The following is a 16,594-nucleotide window of genomic DNA, read 5'->3' as shown; positions in this document are numbered from 1 at the left end:
AGCTGGGTGTGGGGGGTTTGGGATGAGGCTGCCTGACTCTCTGCTCAACACCGATTCCAACCTTCCACAGACTCCGGTTCTGGCTAGCTTCATCTTCTAAAGGCTAAAATGTAATATCCCTTAATGACTCACTTAAAAGATAGAAGTACTTGGCATTAATTGTAAAAAGAAAAGGAGGGACAAGCGAGAAGAAAAGACCTTTGGAATTTTGCGTTGTCCATCAACAAGAACTGAGGAGAGGGTATTCTCCAAATTTCTTTAAAAAAATCCTTCTTCCTGAAATCTAGGGCACAGTTCTGGTCAAGTTCATTTGTTCCTTCTCACTGGAGCTCGTAAACTGTATGAGGCCGCAGTCACCCCAAAAGTAGACGTTCCATCTGGCTTTATGTTGAGATTCTGCCACTTCTGCTTTACTAACCAAGTGGCAATTCATTATGAAGTCAGAGTGGGAATTGTGTAGTCCCCGCCCCTGTGAGATGAAATTATCAGTAAAGCAAGACAAAAACAGGTCAAGCTTGCCCACGTTCAGCAGGTGTCTGGACAGGTGACGTGAATCCCCAATGTCACAACACCCCACCTCTGAGCAACTGTGTGACCTGAGCCAGAGAGACAGAGGCCACTTTATTTAAAGAGTCACATGGCTCTTATTACACCTCTAAGGACAGAACTTCCACGCGTCTTTATTTATGTCCTTATCCTATGCCCTGCTGGTCTGTTTCCCCTCTCAGGCCATCTGACTTCCATAAGTCTGTCTGTCTTTTTTTTAATACAAATTATGTCCCGACGTAATAGGTTACACCCTGCATTTCAGCATGTACCAATACCGAATCCCATCCCAAGTCTTGGTGACTCGGAAATATCACATCCACCACCTTTTACCATTAGTTTCTTTTATTTCTCATAATCCACCCATTTGTATGGAGATTCTGAGAGCATAATTCTCGTCCTCCTTTAAAATTGCTCTTTCCTCCAAGTCCCCAGACACATTCTGCACCTCCATCCTTCTCTCTGAGTCATACTTATTATCATTCGAAGCAATTACTTTCATGAATGTTTCTCCCTCCCCATCTATATTAGTTTCCTAGGGCTGCCTTAACAAAGTTCCACAAACCTAGTGGCTTTAAATGACAGACGCATATTGTCTCACAGTCCTAAAGGCCAAAATTACAAAATCCAAAGTGTTGATGCCTTCTGCAGGCTCTGAAGGACAGTCTGTCCCACGTCCCCCTTGCAGCCTCTGGCAGCTGCTGGCTGGCCATCCTTGGTGTTCCTTGGCTTGCAGAAGCACTGCTTCAATCTCTGCCTCCATCATCACGCATCAGTCATTGGATGCAGGGCTACCCTAACTCAGTGTGGCCTCATCTTAACTAATTACATCTGCTGCAATCCTGTTCCCAAATAAAGACACGCTCACAGGTACCAGGGTTAAGACTTCAACATACCTTTTTGAAGAGACACAATTCAACCCACAACACTGTTCCAATAGTGACTTTGCATCCCTGCATTTCAGTCAACTGGACTTCAGAATAAATAACCTGTTCTTCATGCTCAGGGACAGAGCCAGCCCCAGAAGCCACCATCATCACCTCCTCCTTAGCTCAGGATGCCTACCCCATTATGCAACCCAATCTATGCAGCCGGCCTTGCCCCTCCCAAATCTGCTGCTCTGGTCCAAGATCAAGATGTGTGTCTGGAAACAATGTAAACCTGATTGTGCCCTCAAGTTCTCCACCTTTCTGGAGTCCTTCCCCCGAAGGTGCTGTTCTTCCACACTTGATTAGGGGGAGCTGATAATAAGGTGCAGCTGGCCCTTGGTCACACTCCAAATGTACCCGTCATGACGGCAGCCGTGTTTCATGCGGCCAGTTGTGTATTCGCCAGAGCTGGCTATAGAAGAATCCTGGCTCTGCCATTTACCAGCTGTGTGACCATAAACCAGATACTTTAACCTCTGTTGGCCTCAGAAAAATGAAGTCACTTATAGGACTAGTCATGAGCATTACTATGAACATTAAAATAATTATGTAAAATGTTTATCTTGATGTCTGTGATAAACTGAATCATGTCTCTTGAAAATTCATATGTTGAAGCACTGACCTACTCTCCAGTGCAGAGTGTGACAGTATTTGGAGAGACGGCCTTTAAAGAGGTGATTAAGTTAAAACAAGGCTATTGGGTGGGCCTTAAGCCAATCTGACTGGAGAGTCTGACTTACAAGAAGAGGAAATTTGGAGGTAAAGAGACACGAAGGATGCATGCACACAGAGAAAGGACCATGTGAGGACACAGCGAGAAGGCAGGATCTGCAAACCAGGACCAAACCAGACCACACCTGGATTTTGAACATCCAGCTTCCAGAACCATAAGAAAATCAATCTCTATTGTTTAAGCCACTCACTCTAAGGCATTTTGGTTTTTTCTTCTCCTTCCAGCTTTATTGAAGTAAAATTGATAAAAATTGGGTCTATTTAAAGTGCATAATGTGATGTTTTGATATAAGCACGTATTGTGAAATGATTATCACTATCAAGCAAATCAACCTCACAGCTACCATTTTTTGTGTGTGTACTGAGAATACTTAAGATCTATTCCCTTAGCAAAATTCATGTATGCAAAACCATATCATTAACTATAGTCACCGTACTGTCTGTCAGGTCTCCTGAATTGATTCATCTTGTACAACTGAAACTTCAGACTCTGACAACATCTCCCTATTTCCCCCACACTTCTGCCCCTGGCAACAAACCATCCTACTTCCCGCTTCTATGAATTTGACAATTACGGATTCCACATATCAGTGAGATCACGTAGTACTTGCCTTTCTGAGACTGGCTTATTTCACCTAGCATAATGGTGCATCCACATTGTCACTAATGGCGAGATTTCTTTCTTTTTTAAGGCTGAATAATATGTGTACCACATTTTCTTTAACCATTCAACCATCAACAGACACTTAGATTGTTTCCATATCTTGGCGACTGTAAATAATGCTGCAAGGAACATGGAGGTGCCGATATTTCTTCAAGATCCTGATTTCATTTCCTTTGAGTATATATACCTGGAAGTGAGATTGCTGGATTAGATATGGGAGCTCTATTTTTAATTTTTTTGAGAAATCTCCATATTGTTTTCTATAGCTGCTGCTCCAATTTACACTCCTACTGGCAAGCGCCCAAGGGTTCCCTTTTCTCCACACTCTCACCAGTACTTCTTATCTCTTGTCTTTTTGATAATGGCCATTGTAACAGGTGTGAGGTGACAGCCCATTGTGGTTTTGATTTGCGTTTCCCTGATGACTAGTGATGTTGAGCACATTTTCATAGACTTGTTGGCCATTTGTACGTCTTCTTTGGAGAAATGTCTATTCAGATCCTTCATCCATTTTTTAATCAGGTTATTTGCTTTTTTGCTATTGAGTTGTTTGTGTTCTTTCTATATTTTGACTATTAACCCCTTATCAGATATACACTTTGCTGCATTTGTCTTCCCCCTGCAGCTATCAAAATCCAAATGTTTTTCAGAGCTTGGCTAAAACTCTGTCTCCTTGATGAAAGCTTCCACTGAGAATTATCTGTCCTTTCTCTGCCCCATTCCAGCAATGTGGAAACAGAACCCAAATTCCCCTCAATTTGCCTTTTCTGGGTTGCTGAGCACAGGGCCCCACAGGTTCTTTTTGGAATGAAGCAAAGTGAACACGGAGCTGCAGCCTGGAGCAGAGACTAGGGAGCTCCAAGGCATTGTCTACTTAGGAAATAGATTTATGTTTGAAAGTCTGGCAAAATACAAAACAAGAAACCCTTACAACTGGAATTCAAATCCAATTGCATTCACAGGGCTGGGATTTTACCAGCCCCTCCAAGAAACATGCAGCCCTCAATAAGGAGAAAAACTGCCCCTCCAGTACCTCAGGTTCTCAGCCTCTTGTGAGTGAAAAGAGGGGTGAGTAGGTTCTAGAGGGGAACCACAGAGAGGGCCTCAGCATCGCTCATCTCTGCAAGGCTGAAATGGCTTTGAATGGTAATTCAAATGAAAAATGGAATAAACCATATGTTGCCAGAGACAAGCAGCAGAAGTCTAAAATTCAGTGTGCAGTGCCCACAGTACTCACTGAGGAACTGAGGACCCAGCCTTGAGGCAGGTAGGCAGCCTACATCACGGATGAAAGATAGGCCCCGTAACCACATGGCCCCATTGTTTACTGACAGGTGACTTGGGACAAGTCATTTAACCCTTCTGGGCCTCTGTTTCCCCTCACTCAAAAATATAATCATACAAGTTAACATTGAGTTCTTAACCATGTGCCAAACACTGTGCCAAATGTTCTCCAAGTGGTACACAACAGAATTAAATAGATTAATGTACGTAACATTCTTGGTTTAGAATCCAGCACAAGGTAAGCATTCATAAGAACAAACAGTCGTTGTTGCTAAGCAAGACATTCTCTCCGTAGCCTGTGGTCAGATGGATTAACATATTCCTCTTTTATCAGAAAGGTCAAGCGCTAGCTCCGTCCCCCACCAGCTGTACGCCCTTGGCCAAGCTTCTAAAGCATCTCAGCCTTCATTGTCTCTGATCTTCCAAAAATGCATGACTACCTCTGCTCCACAAGGTCATTGGGAGACCCAGGTGGAATCTGGGAAATGAAAGGCCATACAGAACTTGTTGTACTATGGGTGTGGGTGATTTTACTCTGATTACTGCCCTGACCATTGGGTTATTTTCTACCCCTGGTCCCACAGTAAATGGCCATGACTTAACGTTTATGGGAAGAGGAGGAAAACACCCAGGCTCCGCATGGGTAAGTGCACAGTGGCAAACTGTTACTCCATGCTGTCACTCCAGACGTCTAAGTCTTGTATCCTTCAGATTCCGAGGACACCAATAAGCCACACTCTTGAAAGGTCAACAGAGCAGGGAGTGGATCAAATGCATTTAGTCCATCTACCTGTCCCCTCCAGTAGCTGTCACACCACTCTGGCTGCAAGGACAGCCCGTCTACTTAGAAGGTAGTTGCAAGGACAGTGAGTGGCAAGGTAGCCCTCACTAGACAATGATGGGGTGGGGTGGGGTGGGTAGAAAGGGAATTACGGATTTTAGAGATACACAAGAAAGTACGTCTTCTGGGCTCTGCTCAAATGTCACCTCCAATGAAGTCTTTCTTGACCATGCTGCCTGAAATATTACACCTCTCCCCAGTGCCATCTAGCTCTTTGCCCTACCTTCCCTTCATGAACTGAAGGATGATACTTAGACCTCTTTTAGGACAGTGGTGAAGATTAAATGCATCATACTGTTCATTGTCTACAACAGGATTAGCACACAGGAAGTATATAATGTATATCAGCATTTATCACTATTACTACGATTACTTTTTATCTAATCGCTATTTCATGCTAGGTGTTTGATAGTCTAGAAAGCGTTATTTTGGTATCCACTTATTTACAAGGTTGTTATCTGACCTCCCCACTAGATCATAATCTATAAGGAGGGGCCCCACATTATCTCCCCACTAAGTGCTTAATAAGTATCAGCTGATCGAATGAATAAATGATTTAATGAGCGACTGAGTGAAAAGGCTACCACCACACTCATTAGAGTCATCTCTCATATCCCAACAATGTACTTGTAGAACAGCTTCTTACCTAAATACTAGGTATGAAGAAATAGTGACAGAGGAAACATCGGGTGACTTGTCCACCCAGGAATGTGGGTGATAAGTGGGCTGGCTCTATGCCAAGAAGGGTGCAAGGCCCATTGATTGACTTATCCTGCCTCTTGGCCATTCAGTCCACAAATAGATGCTAAGTTCCTGCTCTGGACCATGCCTTGGGCTCCGCAGCCCCATCCACCGGGAGAGCTGTCTTGAATCCTTGACTACATCCCGCATCTATAATCTCAGTACACCCAGAGGAAAGCAAAGCTCAGAGCCCACTTCACAGTAAAGAGAAGGCGGGGCCGTGACCTGCCCCCTGCCTCACCCCCAGAGCAGGTCCTGAAGCACCAGAAGTTGAGTCCTTTCTCTCTGCAACGTCTGGTTTCCTCGCAGATGACTGTCCCAGCCAGATTTAAAGTGTCCCCAGGACAAGGACATCTGGGTTCCGTTCTGCCAGCCTGCAAGTGCAGCTTTGTTGATTCCGGGCGGGTGGGGGGTGGGGGTGTTGATAAGCATCTCCATAATCAGGACTTGCCGTGCAGGACTTACCACTCATTTCCCAATCAGTCATCACATTTTATTCAAGCTCAGTGCTGACCTATTGTATTTAACGCCACATTCTGCAGCAAAAAAAAGCTACTGCTGCATTTATTGGGGGAAACCAGCCAGTTCCTGTCCCTGCTCTGCAGCAAGCAGAAGAAACTTAGATTTTTAAGGACTCTCTCTCTCCTTTTATCTGTTCAAAGATTGTCTCCCCCTTCCTCTTCCCTCTTTACCTCCATGAGGCCAAGACAGCCTGAATTGCTTAAAGCAGCTCTTTGTCTAGGTTACTATCCTGCCCTGCTACCCCCACTCTGCCCTCCCTCTCCAGCCAGTACACACCCACCCCACACAGATTATCAGCCAACAGAACACTGAGCGACCTTGGGCCAGTCACATGCCTCTAAGCCTCCCCTTCATCAACCATAAAACAGGGAGGTTGGGCTAGATTATCCCACTCTGTTCTGAAATTGCACAATTCCAACTTCCCCATGACTCTCAAATGACAGAGTTAAAGTCATAAGTTGTCTGAGTTGGAAGACACGTTTAGAAATAATCTGCTACAACCCCCACCTTTCCATCATTTTCAAGCCATTTCATCACTTTCGCCAACATCTCCAGACCGTCAACCCTATCACTGGCCCAGCTGTTTTTAAGTTGACGTTTTTATCTAAATGCACAAATTGAAAAGGACACCTCTCCCTACTGTAAATAGGAAATCATAATCATTTGCCACAGAGGGAATCGTAACTAAAGGAAAATGAAACAACTGAAAAAAATTCTAGCTGCGTGCTGTTGGCCGCCGAAGGACCCCAGCCTGCTGCTCGCCCCTCTTTGTTGAAATGGCAGCCCAGCAAGTGTTAAAACACGCGGAAGTCATGCTTGCCCCCAAGGAGACTTTCTCCTTGCCCTACTCAGCACTGAAAAGGGCCAACACTCCCCCTCCAGGGGTGCTGGTGTTCTTTATTACAGAGGCTGGATGCCACGCAAGATCACAAGATCACTCCCAGGAAATTCCCTTTGGGTAAAATGTCTTTACCACTCTTCCTGGTTTACTGCTGTAATTTAGTCCACCCAATGCCCCAAATTGTCCATCTCTGCATCTTCACTTGTCACCTTCACTGCCATCTTCACCTAAAAGCGTTGCCAGGATGCTGAGATGAGAAAGCAGGAACACTTAGAAACACACACACACACACACACACACACACACACAAACACACATGGGCACAAAATACTCTAAGCACTTTGGAAACAGGGCAGTGCCTTTGCCAGCACTGCCCCATGTCCACACCTTGAGGAATCTCTGTCCTCGGGCAGTTCAATGTTGCTGCGTTTTCTAAAGGAATCACTGCTGGTGCACAGCAAAAAGACCACTTAACACTGGGGAGCTCTTGAGACAACTCCCCTCTCTCCCTTTTCTCTCTACAGACACGGTGGGGGAGGGGGAGGCTGGCGCACACTTGTGAGAGACCAGGTTCAGAGACCTGGGGGGGCAGGGGGCAAGAGGGAGGCACTGCTTTCCATGTATTTAGTGTGGTGTAGAGGGAAAAATGTCAGTATTCCAGCTGGGGATGCAGTCTGCCTCCCAATTCCAATTCTATCTTTTTGCAGCAACATAAATCTGGGTGGGTTGTTGATCGCCTACGAGCTTTCATCTCCTCTTTCTCAAAATGGCTCTAACGACACAGTCTTGCTGTAGTGAAGACATCAGGCGTTAAAGCAGGTACAGTGCCAGCCAGGCACACAGATAAACACTCAGCCAACACTTTTTCTCTTTCCCTTTCAGCTGTTTTTGGTCCAAAATCCACTCTATTTTTATTTGTTTGTTCGTTTTGCCTTACAAACCCCGAGTCTCATCTGCAAAGTAAGAGAGGGCGAGAGAGAGGGAGCGCTGTGGGTTCTCCTAATTTGACGGTCTTTTTCTATGAATTGATTATGGAAAGTGATGTATAGGAGCTGAGTGGAATGACAAGAGGGGACAGAGAGAAAAGGGAAGGACTTCTCACCGGCAGACCCAGTAATCAGCCCCTTTTGAATAATCATTAAGCAGCCTGTTGGAAGCTTCAAGTTCCCCAAAGATCTTTGAGATGAGAGAGTAACAACATGAATCTAGAAAATGTGGTGCATTTTGTCATAGGTTTGAATTAGAGAATAGTTGGTTGGTTTTGCATATGAGGCTGGGGAGACAGGGAATGCACAAAATAAAACAGAGAAACACTTCCCCCTGCTGCCTGTGTGGTAAATAGCAGCATAGATGTAAAAAATCGTCCATGATCAGATAAAAGCACTCATGCCCTAAATGTTTGCAAAGGAATCACTCTGTGCAGATATTTGAACTTCGTGGAATGCGTTTTCCCATCTGAAGCTACCTTCAAAGGTTGTGAAAAATGATCATAGAACAGAGGCTTAGTCTCCAGTGATTATGTTCTTCACTGGGCTTTGGTTATCTATTTATCTGAACAGGAAATGCAATGATGTGATTGTAAAATCAAAACAATATAAAAGTCATAAATCAGAAAACTCTCACTTCTGGTTTCTGCCCTCTTTACCCATGCCTAGATGCTTTCAGTAGATTTTCACCTAAGCAAAGGTGACTAGATAATCTTTTTTCCTTCATTCTCAGACCATAGTTAGCTACTCGATATTGTTCACCATGTTGCTTTTGTCACTTAACACCCGTCTTGGAGAGCTTTCCATTTCAGGAATAAGTTTCCTTGTTCTTTCTTCACTGAATATTTTAAACGCAGAAAGAACGCAACAGCAGTTGTGAAACCATATCAATTGATTAAATTACCACAAAATGTGAATGATTTAAAAAACTTAATATAAAAATAACCTCTTTCAGCCCATTTCCCACAGACAGACACCGTCCGTGGCCCTTTGTAATAAACTTGTCTTCCGACTGTATTTTTATTCTGGTATTCCTGGTAATGAGAATCCATCACTTTGGTACCCACCGCGTTCCTTGGCAGAACAGAGCTTTGTCGTCACTGAACTTTAGAAGCTGGTGCTCAGTATTAAAAGGGCTTAATGTCACCAAGATTTCTATTAAAACACCCAAGGTGAAGGAAAAAAAAGCCTTTTGCTTTAGCTGAAATACTCTTGTAAAGGGCAGAGAGAAAACACAAACACCAATGCCTTTTTGCTGGTTGGATACTCAGCACCTCCTGAAAACGGCAGGGCTGCCAGCTCTTCATGAAAGTCAGGTTTGGCTTTTTATATTCGAAACGGCTAGAAAACAGTGTCTTCCAGTGCAGGTAGCAAGCCAGTGAGACTGTTAAGGTCAAAGAAAAACCTGGTTATCCATAGCAAACACTGACTGTACAATTAAATTATACCAGTCAGGAAAACATTTGATCTTCTGCAACTGGGCTTTTCCAGAAAATTCACCCTGAATCAGTCTGAGCCACTCATGGGCCTCCAGCTGACCAATTTCCTTCTGCTGCCTGGCATCTTACATGTCTGTAGTAGACACATCATGGCCACCCACATCCCCTTGGCCCACCCTAGAGGTCACCAGGCACTCAGAGAGCTAACCTTCAAGGATCTGTCTCCCTCTACATGAGGGCTTTTTCTGGCTACGTTATTATGCTCTGGAATGTCTGGACATGCAGGGCAGGACAAAAGTGTCAGGGAGTTAAAGTCGCCCAAAGCAACCCTTAATCAACAAGGAACAGAAGTTGGTGGCTAAACATCCAGACCTCTTGCCTCTTGTTGGGGCAATGCTGGAGTGTGTGGTACCCAGACTCTCAAAGGAACACCAGTGTGATTGAGTCCCAGATATGGACAATAGTGGCTCATTCATTGACACGGTCCTTATTGGCTTTTTTCTCTTCCCCACTCTCTTGCCTTCCCCCTGTGATCCCCTCCTTGGACAGTCGGGGTCCAATCAGACAAAACACACAGTAACTTAAACAGAGGAGATGTAATACAGAGAACCGTTAACTACGATAAAGAGTAACTGTAAGATACAAGGAAAATCTACAAGGCAGCCTATGGCTTAAGCTAAGTGCCCATGGAAGGACAAACATGGGAGGCATCCAGACATCTTTGGAGCAGGTGTGGTTCAGCCCACTGGATAGTGGAGAGGTCTGCTGCTGTGGCTAGGCTGGAGCTGGTCTGGAGGTGCTGCAAGCAAGAATTCACCCTCCAGAGTGCATGTGGGGGAGCAGCACTGATGGTAGAGATGTGGAGTCTGGGAGCCAGTGGGGAGGGGAGCCCTTCAGACCGTGTGAGGGGTGCTGCTGGTTCTGATTTCCACGCTGAGGGGACTACACAAAGGCTATCATCACATCAAGGCTGAAAAGTTGCAGAAGGACTGCCTTTTGGTCTATGGATAGATTCCACTGAATGTCCCTACACCCATAATTGAGACCCATTTGGCACAGAAATAGCCAGAGACCCTCCTCCTCCTGCAACATCCCTCCAGCATCCTCCACTGAGAAAGCTCAGCATCACACTCATGTCAAGGAGAAATTCTTTATCACAGACCATATACTGAAGGGTGCATCAGAGCTGAGAGGCAACAGTTGATAATAAAAACAACTCCCAGATAAACTACTTGCACCCAAATCCTCACCTTGGGGTCTGATTTTGAAAGAACCCACACTGAGAGAATGTCTATCAAGCTTTATTTCAGTCTTGGCTCTGTGTGACTTCAAGGAAGGGCCAGCTCAGAGTCCCCACTTTCTCATGTGTAAAGCGGAGGTAGTAATAAACAATTCTTACCTCACAGGTGTTGATAGAGTGAAAAGAGATAGACCATTCACCGTGCATCTGGCACAAAATTTCATCGTCTTTCTTCCCTTTTTTTCAAGTCATTTGCAGCCCCAAAGTTTCTTCTTCCATTCTTTAACAAAAGCCAAAGTGTCTGGGTGCTCTGAGCTACTTAGCCCAAGGCATTTTGTCCTTGACTATGGCCTAGGACAGCTTTGGTGTGGAGGGGGTTAGAAGGACACTTAGCCCTGGAAAGGGACTGTTTGGATCACTGGAAACAAAGGATAAAGATAAATAAGTGGAAAGAGGGTAGGAGGGGATAAATTTAGGAGTTTGAGATTTGCAAATGTTAGCCACTATATATAGAAATAGATTTTTTTTAAAGTTTATGTTGTATAGCACAGGGAACTATGTTCAATATCTTGTAATAACTTTTAATGGAAAAAAATGTGAAAACAAATATATGTATGTATATGCACGACTGGGACATTATGCTGTACGCCAGAGATTGACACATTGTAATTGACTGTACTTCAATTAAAAAAAAAAAAAGATACACAAGTGCTTCTCTGCAGAGAAAAATTCAAATGGAGTTCTCCCAGAATAGGATATACCAATTTCTGTGAGAACTTAGATAAATGAGCTTTAAAGGAGTAATAGAATAACTACCATTTATTGAGATCTCACTATGTGCCAGGAATTTATAGTTATAATTTTGCTTGATCCTCACAAGTCTCTGAGGGAAATGTTATTTTTAATCTCAGTTTTGCAGATGATGAAACAGAAGCTCAAAAAGATGAAACAATTTGCCTAAGATCGGAGCCAAGATTTGAGCCCACCTATTTGACTCAAAGACCCAGTTCCAATTGCTGTGGTGGACCGAACCCTGATTTAGATTAAGGAGTCAAGAGATTGTTGTCCACAACGAATGAACCTCTAAGTCCCTGGGAGATCCAGGAGGCAGTTCTTCCCTTTTCAAAGGAATGATTCCCTCACCTGTAAAATGAAAGAGTTGAGTTAGAACCATGATTCTCTCTTGGGGGTGGAAATGTTTTGGAAATTTGTAGGAATAGATAAGAGGACACTCACTGGCATTTCATGGTTGAATACCAAGAAGAGTAGACACCCTATACGATGCTTGGGACAGTCCTGTCCATTGAGGAATATGCTTCATGCCATATATATCCCACAAAACATTCTTCTTGTTGAAAAGCTTTCTAAACCTAGACCCCAACGTCATTTTACATTAAAAAAAAAAAGCATTCTTATACAGTTTTAATATACAATGAATTTTTCAAATTGAGGGAAGACTGTATTTTCTTTTATGAAAAATTTTGCCAAGCGTTGGTTGCCATTTGGAAGATCATATCACTGACAACAATGGAATTTGTAATAGGAGTTACCAGAAATTTGCACCTCTCTCTCACTTTGCATTTGTACTGATCATTTGTACAATTGCGAGAATCTGTGTATTTCAATATGTCTTCAGTGTAGAAGTCCCCAGCTATTTGTATATCAAAATACTCATTACCTTACTATAAATTACTTCCTTTCTATTTTTCCTTTGCATAAAAGTTAGGACATCACATTGATTAAAAACAAAATATATGTGTAGACAAGTTGTATTATCTGTGAACTTCATTTTGAGACATTTAAGGAAGCATTATAAAACGTTTGTTTTGAAAGGGGGATTCTGGGCACAGGGAGACAGATTCTGACCTTTCCATTCACTGAAACATGGTAGCCTCCAAAACAAAGCCAAGAACCAAGATGCATAATATGCAAGTACTTCCATTTACTCAAAAAGTACTCATTGGCACTGACTCTGAGCCAGGAATTGCTGTGGGTTCTGGGATGTAACAAAGATCAAGAAGACCTTGGCCCCTGATACGGTATAGCTCTCACTGGAAAAGGCAAAGGTTCATGTCTACTAAGGTTAAATATTCACCTAACCTATGGCCCAGCAATTCCACTACTAAGTACATACTCAGGAGAAATAAGAGCATATGTCCACCCAAAGGCATTACAAAAATGGTTATTACAGCTTCATTCACAACACCAAAAACAGCAAACAACCCAAATGTCCCCCAAGAGGAGAATGGATAGATAAATCGTGGTGTATTCATACAATGGAGTAGTACACGGCAATGAAAAAAACAACTACTGCCACGACATAGATGACTCTCACAGACATTTTTTTGAAAGAAGAAGCAAGATGCAAAAATGAAATTACTTTATAATTCCATTTATATGAAGCTAAAGAATACTCAAAATTAGTTAATGTTGTTTAGTGTCAGAAGAATAGTTAGCTCTTGGTGGAGAGATTATTGACTAGGAAAGCACACAGAGGAACCTTCTAGAAAGGTGAGAAAGTTCTATACCTTTGTCTTACTGATGGTGATACAGGTGTATTTAAATTACCCGGATGTAATCAAAAGTTCATCAAGCTGGACACTCAAGATTAGTGCACTTGGACAAACCTTAAAGTATTCACATTTTACCTTATCTTTTTTTAAAGGAAAAAGACTCTATCTGAATATCTCAGCTTAAAAAGTTAGTAACTGCAAACAAAAGGCCTCTGACATCAGATGGATTTGGGTTCAGATCTCATTCCCACCACTTTCTACTTTGTAAGACCTTGAGAAAATTACTTAGCCTGTCTGAGCCTCCATTCCCTCATTTATAAAGTAAGACTGATCATTCATCCCTCTCCAGCTGGCTGAGAGGATTCCAGACATAACATATGTACAAGTGCCTACCCCTGTCCTTGTGCTTCTCCAGGAATTTCACACTCCATTAGCTTTGACTTCCCCAAAGCAGGGCTGGTGTCAGTGATGGCAAACATAGGATGCTCGTGTCCCCCACTGCCCCCTCCTGAGCCTGAGGACAGGGCTAATCAACTGTGACACTCTTCCCTGCTGAGCCTTAAAATCCATCTCCACACAGCTCTCCCTGAAGCAGAGCGCTCTCTGAGAGCTGGCATATGAAATAAAACCTATTTGCCATCCTGACCTATTTCACATTCATCTTTGCCTTGTCTGTAGCATCTAGTCCAAAGACTTGTCGAGCTTGTAAAAATGGAAGAATAACTGACATTTATTTAACATCTAAAACTCAACATTCTCAAGTTAGGTGTTTTATTGTTGTTGTTTTTATGGCATCTTTTAAATCCTCACAAAAATCCTAGGAAAGAAGCAAAATTCTTGTTGAGTAATCAAAGAAAGTGAGAACCAAGCTTATTTAAGTACAGAACGCCAGTCCACAGAACACAGGTGGCTAAATCAAGTTCACATCCAGGTCTGTCTAATACCTAAGGTCTGTCCACCATGGCATGCCCACTTCATCAACTGTGAACACACAGTGCACGTCTAACATTAGAAAACAGAATCATCCAGAATCCAGAAAAAGGAAATAGACATGCATTATACCATTAGGAGTGAGTTAAAAAGAGAACATTGGAAATGATTTCATGCCAAGAAGTACAGAAAAGTAAGTGAGGTCTGACGGTTTAAAATGAGCAAGACAGAATCCACAGTTTGTAAGACTAACAATTTATTGGCTGCTAATTCTGCAGATTTGCTTTTTCGAACACGAGCCCATTATGCATTCTGCTAATGGAGCAAAGAGCCCCTTGGCTAATCCCATGAAGTGCAGCCACGCACTTTCTGCAGAGCTCTGCCTGTTTTTCTTGCTCTCAATTTGGTCTGTTTCCTGCCGGCTTCATGTACCTCATCAGAGACCAGAGGTGGGCAAACAGAGCTGCTCCCTGACAAAAAAGAACCCTTTGCAGAGCAGGACCGAGAGGACCCAGTGAGCACCGACCTCGGGCATGTCAGGGCCACTATTTTTTAGCCTAAAAATACACACTGCAATGTTTTCTCTCCTGGGGAAGCAGAGGAAACAGGACGAAAGACTGGGAAGGGAAAGAATGCTAGAATGTCACAGCCAGAAGGGGTGCAGAGGCCACTTTGCCAGTCTTCCCAAATGTCAATCATATTTGCCATATTCCTATCTGATCCTATTATTTACCTCTTCTCTTCCTTTAAATAACCCGCTTATTTGACTACATTTGACCTCATTCTTAGCTATAGATCAATAAAATCATACACTTGATGTGCTGGTTTGATTTTCCCTATAGATATTAAAATAAACATGGTAACTATGAAAATTTTAAGTGTTAAAACCATGATGAGATTTCACCTCACACCTGTCAGGACGGCTATTATCCAAAGGCAATAAATGGCAAGTACTGGCAAGGATGTGGAGAAAGGAAACCCCATGACCTGTTGGTAGCAACGTACATTGTGCAGCCACTATGTAAAACAGTGTAGAGGTTCCTCACAAAATTAAAAATAGAGCTATCATACAATCCAGCAATCTCACCTCTTGGCATTTATCCAAAGAAAATGAAAACAGTAATTCAAAAAGTTAATGCAGCCCATGTTCATAGCAGCATTATTTACAATAGTCAAGATATGGAAGCAACCCAAGTGTCCATCAACAGAATGGATAAAGAAGATGTGATGTGTATATATGATGTGTATGTGTGTATATATATACACACATACACATCATATATATATATATATATTCTACTGTATATATTTTTTTCCATAGTGTTTTTAGACATTGAATTACTCAGCCATTGAAAAGAATGCAATCTTGTCATTTGTGACAACATGGATGGACCTAGAGGGTACTGTACTAAGTGAAATAAGTCAAAGAAAGACAAATACGATATGATATTACTTATATGTGGAATCTAAAAAACAAAACAAATGAACAAATACAACTGAACAGAAACAGTCCTAGATACAGAGAACAAACAGGTGGTTGCCAGAGGGGAATGGGGTGGGGAGAGGAGAGAACTAGGTGAGGGAGAGGAAGAAGTACAAACTCTCAGTTACGAAATACATGAGTCACAGACATGAAAAGCGCAGTGTGGGGAATATCGTCAATAACTACGCAGCATCTTTGTATGGAGACAGATGACAATGAGACTTATTATGGTGATCATTTTGAAATGTATAGAAATACTGAATCACTATGTTGTGTACTAGGAACTAACACGGTGTTGTGGGGCAGTTACATCTCAGAAACAAACAAACAAACTCATAGAAAAAGAGATAAGATTTGTGGCTACCAGAAGCGGGGCTCAGGAGAAGAGGGAACTAGATGAAGGTAGTCAAAAGGTACAAAGTTCCAGTTATAAGATAAATTAGTACTAGGGATAGAATGTACAATGTGATAAAGAAAATTCATACTGCTGTATGTTATAAATGAACGTCCTTAAGAGAGTGAATCCTAAGAGTTCTCATCACAAGGAAAAGAATTGTTTTTCTATCTCTTTAACGTCAAATCTATATGAGATGACAGATGTTCACTAAATCTATTGTGGCAGTCATTTCATTATGTATGTAAGTCAGACCGTTATGCTGGACACCTTAAACTGCTACAGCACGTATGTCAATTATGCCTCAATAAAACTGGAAGAAAAAACAAAGACAAGAAATAACAAGTGTTGGCAAGGATGTGGAGAAAAAGGAAGACTATGCACTGTTGGTGGGAATGTGAATTGGTGCAACCACCATGGAAAGCTGTATGGAGATTCCTCAAAAAATTAAAAATGGAACTACCATATGGTCTAGGAACTCCACTACTGGGTACTTATCCAAGGGAAAC

This window comes from Camelus ferus, chromosome 2, assembly GCF_009834535.1.
Source record: "Camelus ferus isolate YT-003-E chromosome 2, BCGSAC_Cfer_1.0, whole genome shotgun sequence".
In the NCBI taxonomy this organism is placed as follows: Eukaryota; Metazoa; Chordata; class Mammalia; order Artiodactyla; family Camelidae; genus Camelus; species Camelus ferus.
Note: the sequence above shows the minus strand (reverse complement) of the source record.